Source organism: Nanorana parkeri, unplaced genomic scaffold, assembly GCF_000935625.1.
Source record: "Nanorana parkeri isolate BGI_ZX_2015 unplaced genomic scaffold, ASM93562v1 scaffold1717, whole genome shotgun sequence".
NCBI lineage: Eukaryota > Metazoa > Chordata > Amphibia > Anura > Dicroglossidae > Nanorana > Nanorana parkeri.
In genome coordinates, this window is record NW_017307985.1 from 107,755 (window position 1) to 115,986 (window position 8,232).

An 8,232-nucleotide genomic window follows, 5' to 3' on the forward strand; every position below is an offset into this window, starting at 1 on the left:
CTCGCCATAGGCCGCTTCCGACACCTAGCCATCGCTCCCCCCACGACACCTCGCCATCGGCCGACACCTCGCCATCAGCCGCCCCCTCAGTGGTATACTGAGCTTTGGGTGAAGGGAGGACGCTAGTTTGTGTCCTCCCGTTACCCTTAGGAGAACTATGGGGAAAAGCCCTGACCCCATAGTTCTCCTTTAAGGCTTCTGAATCACATAACTGGATTTAGGGACTTGTTTAGACGTCATACAGGAGCCTTTAGTTGTCCTTTAAGAGTTTCAAATACAACAGCAATCTCCAGGCAGGAGCCACGTCACCTGGGGTAATATGGCGGGGTTGTACAGGGCCATTGAGTATGTAGGAGCTATAAAGTAAGACACTTTAGAATTCTCACCGAGGAACCATGGAATATTCCGGCCTCTTAGTGTCCGTTACCTGTTTCCTGTCGGTTTCAAGTGATTCACGTCGTCTTGGAGCGTGTTATTGATTGCAGCTCAATTACCTTCTTTCTTTAACTAGCAAGCTGGGGTGTCTGTTCCGCCTAATGCAATAAGCGTCGGCGGCCGTTTTTCTCGCCAGCCGCGCGCGTAATTAATGAGAGCGCGTTCCAGGAGCGGCGGTCATTTGGACGAGGAGCTGTCTGGATGAAGAGCTCACCGGAGACGTGTTCTGCTCCGGAATTGGATGTTCTATGGAGGTGGTCCGGGAAGGGGTTCTCCATACACAATGCGCTGCTACTCGTTGGTGGGATTGATGGGCGTTGTGGGACCAGCTCGGCCTTTGTGCATGAAGGCGATCGATAAAGCTTGTGCGGCGCTGGGGCCGCTCCGGAGAGATGCCTTGTACGCAATGTGTCCGACAACAGAGAATTTAAGATAACGATATCTGCACTCAGATTGTGATCTTCATCTTTGGGGACACAATGTGGCTTGGATGCCAGATGATGCTTTCTGAGGGATCCATCGTCTTTTAGGGATGCACCGATACCGGTTTTTCGGTAGTGAGTAGGAGTACTGATATTTTGCTGTTGGTACTCGCCGATACCGCTGCTTCCGTTGGCATGGAGCCAGCTTCCCGGGCAATCAAGAAGCCGGCCAACGGGTAAGGACACGCCGTCCGGCTTCCTGATTTCTTGGGAAGCCAGCTCCATGTTTGCTGACTCGCTGCTGATTGGCCAAGAAACCGGCTTCCCAGCCAATCAGCATGGAGTCGGGTTCCCGGGCAGTCAGGAAGCCAGGCGGTGAGTAATGACCCGCCTCCCGGCTTCCTGATTGGCTTCCTGAAACCAGCTCCATGCTGATTGGCTGGAAAACTGTCTTCCCAGCCAATCAGCATGGAGCCGGCAGGGAAGGTGGGTCCATGTTCCCCTAGGGCACTGCCGGTCAGAGGAAATCTTCCTCTGACCAGAAGTTCCGGTATCGGAGCATTTGGCCGAGTACGAGTACTCGCCCTAATACTCGGTATCGGCACTGATACTAGTATCGGCATCGGTGCATCCCTAGTCTTTATACAATTTCTGACCTACAATGAATGGGCAGCGAGAAAAAAGGCGTCCCTCAAAATGTTTCTGAAGTGTTGGCCACTATGTACTGTGTCTCTATGCAGAAGTGTCCATCTTGGTAGTGGAACGGGGTTTTCTTCCTCATGTCAGAGCCTCCAGCAAGGAGAACAGTGAGCAGCATAGTAATGACATCACCAAATCTACCTCCAAATCTGGGGAGACCAACAGTCAGAGGGAGCAGTGGCATAGGTGATCTCACACTGCAGATATACAGCTATGAGGCTACATAACAGGAGTGCCTAGACACAGGAAGGGCTCTGGTATTAGGAATGCCTAGGCACAGGAAGGGCTCTGATATCAGGAGGGCCTAGGCACAGGAAGGGCTCTGATATCAGGAGGGCCTAGGCACAGGAAGGGCTCTGATATCAGGAGGGCCTAGGCACAGGAAGGGCTCTGATATCAGGAGTGCCTAGGCACAGGAAGAGCTCTAATATCAGGAGTATCTAGGCACAGGAAGGGCTCTGGTATTAGGAATGCCTAGGCACAGGAAGGGCTCTGATATCAGAAGTGTCTAGGCACATGAAGGGCTCTGATATCAGGAGTGCCTAGGCACAGGAAGAGCTCTAATATCAGGAGTATCTAGGCACAGGAAGGGCTCTGGTATTAGGAATGCCTAGGCACAGGAAGGGCTCTGATATCAGAAGTGTCTAGGCACAGGAATGGCACTGATATCAGGAATGCCTAGGTACAGGAAGGGCTCTGATATCAGGAGTGTCTAGGCACAGGAAGGGCACTGATATCAGGAGTGTCTAGGCAGAGGTAGATCACTGATATCAGGAATGCCTAGGCACAGGAAGGGTACTGATATCAGGAGTGTCTAGGCACAGGAAGGGCTCTGGTATTAGGAATGCCTAGGCACAGGAAGGGCTCTGATATCAGGAGTGCCTAGGCACAAGAAGGGCTCTGAAATTAGGAGTGCCTAGGCACAAGAAGGGCTCTTATATTAGGAGTGCCTAGGCACAGGAAGGGCTCTGATATTAGTAGTGCCTAGGCACAGGAAGGGCTCTGATATCAGAAGTGTCTAGGCACAGGAAGGGCTCTGATATCAGAAGTGTCTAGGCACAGGAAGGGCTCTGATATCAGGAGTGCCTGGGCACAGGAAGGGCACTGATATCAGGAGTGTCTAGGCAGAGGTAGAGCACTGATATCAGGAATGCCTAGTCACAGGAAGGGCTTTGATATCAGAAGTGTCTAGGCACAGGAAGGGCTCTGATATCAGGAGTGTTTAGGCACAGGAAGGGCTCTGATATTAGGAGTGCCCAGGCACAGGACCCGCGCGGTCGCATGAAAGTTCTCCATAGCAATGTATGGGATTGTTCAAGTCTGCGCGGCCAAGCGGTGTGAACGGGGCCTTAAACATAGAAAATCTTCACTGTTTGAGTTCGGGGAGATCTGACTTTAGACGCGGCGCACTCACGGAATACGCGGACCTGTTTGCTGCGCTTCGCTCCTCCAGCTCTGGAATTGTGCTATTTCTTTTTCTCTATAGCGCTTTGTGTCTAACCCCCAGAAGCCGTAACAGCAGGCAAACCCGCCCTGTGCGTCTGTCACAGCGCTGCACAATGCTGATGCTCCTTTCAGAGCACATGGCGAATTGTCATAGAATACGGCTAACAATGGGCTCTCCGTCCCCTCTAACCTCCTCCCTGGTATTCGGGGCTCCGGTACAATAGGCGGCCGACGGCCCTTCTGGTAGAATGAGAGTTTTCTGCATTGTGGGATATCTATTGTATTCTGCCCCCTGCTCTGTGTGTTGCCAGGCCGGTGACATGACCCCCCGGCTGGGTCAGTCGGGGTCTGCAGGCACCCGGTACACAGTATTATCACAAACACTTCCACGCTATGAATATCTAAGCTGATTGTAATGGTGCATTTGAAGCATCGTTCTCCCCCCGTACTCGGCACAGAGCCCCTCGTGCCCTCCATGTCTTGTAGGCTGTGATTTCTCAGAGGTGCCTAATATTGGTCACTGGCAGGGATGCACCTATTCCGTAATCATACTCGTGAAAATACCCCAAAATCGCAGCTTTACATTTTTAAACACAAGCGGTTAACGTGAGGTTCCGCACTTTCTGGGGACTTCATGGCAGCCTTCCGAGACCTTGCAGTGCTGCTTAGATGCTTCGCCTCGCGTACCCATCCACCCTGCTGAGACGCTGTGGACCCCTCCTGAGACCCTGGGCACCACTGCTGAGACCCTGCAGTCCCGTCTTGAGACCCTGGGCACCCATGCTGAGACCCTGCGGACTCCTCCTGAGACCCTGGGCACCCATGCTGAGACCATGGTCACCCTGCTGAGACCCTGCGGACCCCTCCTGAGAGCCTGGGGACCCCTGCTGAGACCCCTCCTGGGAGCCCCTGCTGGGACACTGCAGACTCCTCCTGAGACCCTTGGCACCCCTGCTGAGATGCTGTTGACCACTCCTGAGACCCCGAGCCCCACTGCTGAGAAACTGCAGGCCCCTCCTGAGACCCTGGGCACCCCTGCTGGGATGCTGCGGGCACCTTCTGAGACTCTGGGCACCCCTGCTGGGATGCTGCGGGCACCTTCTGAGACTCTGGGCACCCCTGCTGGGATGCTGTGGACCCCTCCGGCAAACATGCAAATATCAAAATGCCTTGATGGGTGTCAGTCTGGAGGAGTGTGTGTTCCTAGGCTGCATTTGCATGCAGAACAACCTAGGTGAAGCCCACATGTGAAGTTAAGCCCCATGATTGAAAGAACTGAAATCCAATGAATGAAAGGAGTGGGGCGCAGGGACAGTCAGGCTGGGGAGGAAAGCGCTAAATGATGCTGGATGCTGCGGGCTCTATCTGACTTGCTGCAGCTTTTAATGCACATGGTGAGAAGCTTGCAGTGTGCAGTGATATCAGAGGAAGACATTTTAGTCCAGGAGAAGACTCAGAGCAAGACTGAAGGGAAGGTATTCATAGATAGTGTGCGGGGGCAGCCATGTTGGCTAATTACATAGATACATACAATATAGTTTAGCCACTGACAGCTTCGAGGGGCCGTAGCCGCATGCAAGGGCCACATCTGCCAAGCTGTGCCAGTGCTGTTATTGCAGCCACATAGATAAGAGCAGAAGTTTTGGCTTCACTGGAATCTGTACTGCTGGTTTGCTCCTGTTATCAGCTGGATTTAAATGATTTCTGTAAATTTATAGATTACAAGTTTCTAATCTGGAGTCGTTTTTTTAATAGTCCATCCGGCTAATAAAGATGATGAGGGGCAGGTCCCTCCTGTGTGAGCCGCTCTGCAGTGTGTGCAATCTGATCTCCCTGATCTTCAGGTTTCAGAAAAGCAGCTTTTGATGGAGCCCGGAGGAAGCTGCGATCATACAAATCATTTTATATTTAATTAAAAACAATAAAACAAAGCAAATATATATATACAGTATATAAACAAACAATGTACATTGTCTTTAGTAGATGAGGTAGGGTTTATTTTCTCTAGAGACAGACGCAGATTACAGGAGGGGCAGACACACACACATAGAATAGATCGAAAGATATTTGGTAGGCAAATTAATTGGAGTTTTGACCAGACGACACAAAAATCTCTCTTTTCTGGTGAATTTAATTTTTTACCAAAATTATAGCAAACATGAGAGTGCAAAGCGGGCCCCTCATACCTCCTACCCCTAGGACCTCCTACAAAACAAACCCATCTAAAGCTGATCTCCTGTTATCTTCATGAAGGTAATTTGTATAATAAGCCAACAAGAGCCTGCCAATAGGTTAGCAGTAAAACCGGGAGAGGAACGTTACATTGGGAGAGGAGTGTAACACGGGGAGAGGAGTGTAACACGGGGAGAGGAGCGTAACACTGGGAGAGGAGCGTAACACTGGGAGAGGAGCGTAACACGGGGAGAGGAGCGTAACGCGGGGAGAGGACAGTAACGCGGGGAGAGGACAGTAACACGGGGAGAGGAGTGTAACACGGGGAGAGGAGCGTAACACGGGGAGAGGAGCGTAACACGGGGAGAGGAGCGTAACACGGGGAGAGGAGCGTAACACGGGGAGAGGAGCGTAACACGGGGAGAGGAGCGTAACACGGGGAGAGGAGCGTAACACGGGGAGAGGAGCGTAACACCGGGAGAGGAGTGTAACACCGGGAGAGGAGTGTAAGACCGGGAGAGGAGTGTAACACCGGGAGAGAAGAGTAACACAGGGAGAGGAGTGTAACACGGGGAGAGGAGCGTAATACGGGGAGAGGAGTGTAACACCGGGAGAGGCGTGTAAGACCGGGAGAGGAGTGTAACACCGGGAGAGGCGTGTAACACCGGGAGAGGCGTGTAACACCGGGAGAGGAGTGTAAGACCGGGAGAGGAGTGTAAGACCGGGAGAGGAGTGTAACGCCGGGAGAGGAGCATAATACCGGAGAGAATAATAATACTGGGAGAGGAGCGTAACACAGGGAGAGATGTAAAACTGGGCGGAAGTAACACAACAGGGAATGAGCAGTAGCACTGGGAAGTAAAGCCAGAAGAGGAGATGTGATACCAGGAAAAGGGGGAGCAGTAACACTGGGGGAAAAGAAGTAACACTGGAGGGGGGAACAGTGGCCATAGGGATGAAGCAGTAACTCTGGGGAGAAGTAACTGGGGACAAGAAGAAACCCTGAGGGAGTTACACCAGGGAAGGAGCAGTAACACTGGGGCCCCCTGACCCTGATGAGTCCAGAGATAGACGCTCCATCTGCACCCTCTATAGGCTGAGACTGAGGGATATTTTCGCCATCTGGTCTTGTGTTAAGTCTAGTAGCGGGTCTCGCAAAGTGCGATAAGGGTGAGTCAGGAGTTATATAGAGAGAAGGAAGCTGGTTATTCTAGAGGGGAAAGCCGCTACAGAAACGGGTCACAGCCCTACCATCATAATCTTCAATATAAGGCTTTGGTTTCTTTCTGATTTTGGATTTCTTCTTCCTTTCCAGGAGCTCTTTTATGTGGCGGTTCACTGGGAAACAAACACAGTGATGAACACAACGGAACAAGATGGAACACAAAATGGCTGACACAAGAAAAATGGCTAACAGAACCGAAATGGCTAACAGAAACAAAATGGCGGACGGAAGCACTCAGGAGACCCCCTAGCAGGACCATTGCGCCAGTGACTCACTGTAGGTTCATGATGATGGGGGTCATAGCAGTAGAAGAAGCACGGATTCCATATTTAGATGTAGGTATAGATGTGACTCATAGTGGAACGTACGTTGTGGACATTTTTGGACATACAGGACATGAATGAATACTGGCAGCACATGGGGAACATCTACTTTTTAAGAAAGTGTATGAAGACCAAGAGACTCTAGCATGTTTTCCAACCATATACACAGCGATGAACTTCATGAGCCATTTTTGGCCTGAGGATTTGAGGGTCCATACCCCTTCCATGGTAGGAGGTCATTGAAGCCTGGGTGCCCAGACCAAGTGAAGCTGAGTTGGTATGCATCGGCTAACTTGAAAATAAGTCTATGAGCTTTCAAAAACTGAGCTCATAATATTCCCCCCCACACGTCCCATCACCCAGCTTCTCTATTGGGATCAATAGCACAACTATCGGTTCCTCTACACATGCCAGGGTGCCATGTATAATCCTGGACTCTGACCTCCTGGACTCCTAGACTGGACTCGGACCTCCTGGACTGGACTCTGACCTCCTGGACTCCTAGACTGGACTCGGACCTCCTGGACTGGACTCTGACTTCTCCTTCCGGCCCCACATCAAACTACATACTAAACCTTGCTCCCGTCACCAACATTTCCACAATCGGCCCCTTCTTAACCAATGGCGCCACCAAGCTATTCATTGACTTCCTGCTTATCTCTCCCCTTGACTATTGCAACTCCCTCCTCATTGGCTTACCTCTACACAGGCTCCTCCCCCTTCAGTCTATCATGAATGCTGCTGCCATACTCAACCACCTTACTGCCCCTGCAGTGGTCGCCCTCTCCACCAATCCCTCCACTGGCTTCCAATAGCCCAACGTCTATATTTCCTGTCTTCGGTTTTTATTATATTATAAGCCAACAAATTAGAAAAAAATAGAAATAATTGTTCTGTGATTTTTTTAATTACATTTTTTAAACTTTTCAAATGAATTTTTTTTTTAAATACTCCATTGTTCCATGGTAGCTCCAGTGTGCTGGCCTCAGCTGTCACTGTGTCCCTCTCTGCAGAGCGCAGTGACAGCCAAAACCTGCAGGTTGGTTAGTAAATAAACTCTTGCAGTCATCACAGGAAGCTCACTGATCGGTTTCCAAGCAATGGGGGGGCAATAATAATCTGTAACGGCCTGATTTCAGAACTAGGAGGGCGCACATCTTTCTATATCTTAGACAATGGAAAATGCAAGAGGAGGAACAGGAACACAGGAGAATATGGCAGGTGGAGAACCGAAGAGGTCCAAGAAGACATCATGTGACTCAGCCCACCACACACCACATGGCTCAGCCCACCACACGTCACATGGCTCAGCCCACCTCACCCACATGGCTCAGCCCACCTCACCCACATGGCTCACCCTACCACATGTTACATGACTCAGCCCACCACACACCACATGGCTCAGCCCACCACACGTCACATGGCTCAGCCCACCTCACCCACATGGCTCACCCTACCACATGTTACATGGCTCAGCCCACCTCACGTCACATGGCTCAGCCCACCTCAC

General features: G+C 51.1%; 1 protein-coding gene across 1 annotated transcript in view; it reads right to left on the reverse strand.

Moving 5' to 3' along the window:
* The window catches only part of ARHGAP39 (Rho GTPase activating protein 39), a 122,074-nt gene that overhangs the window by 25,298 nt on the left and 88,544 nt on the right, over nt 1–8,232 (reverse strand). The gene's annotated exons all lie outside the window — the stretch shown is intronic.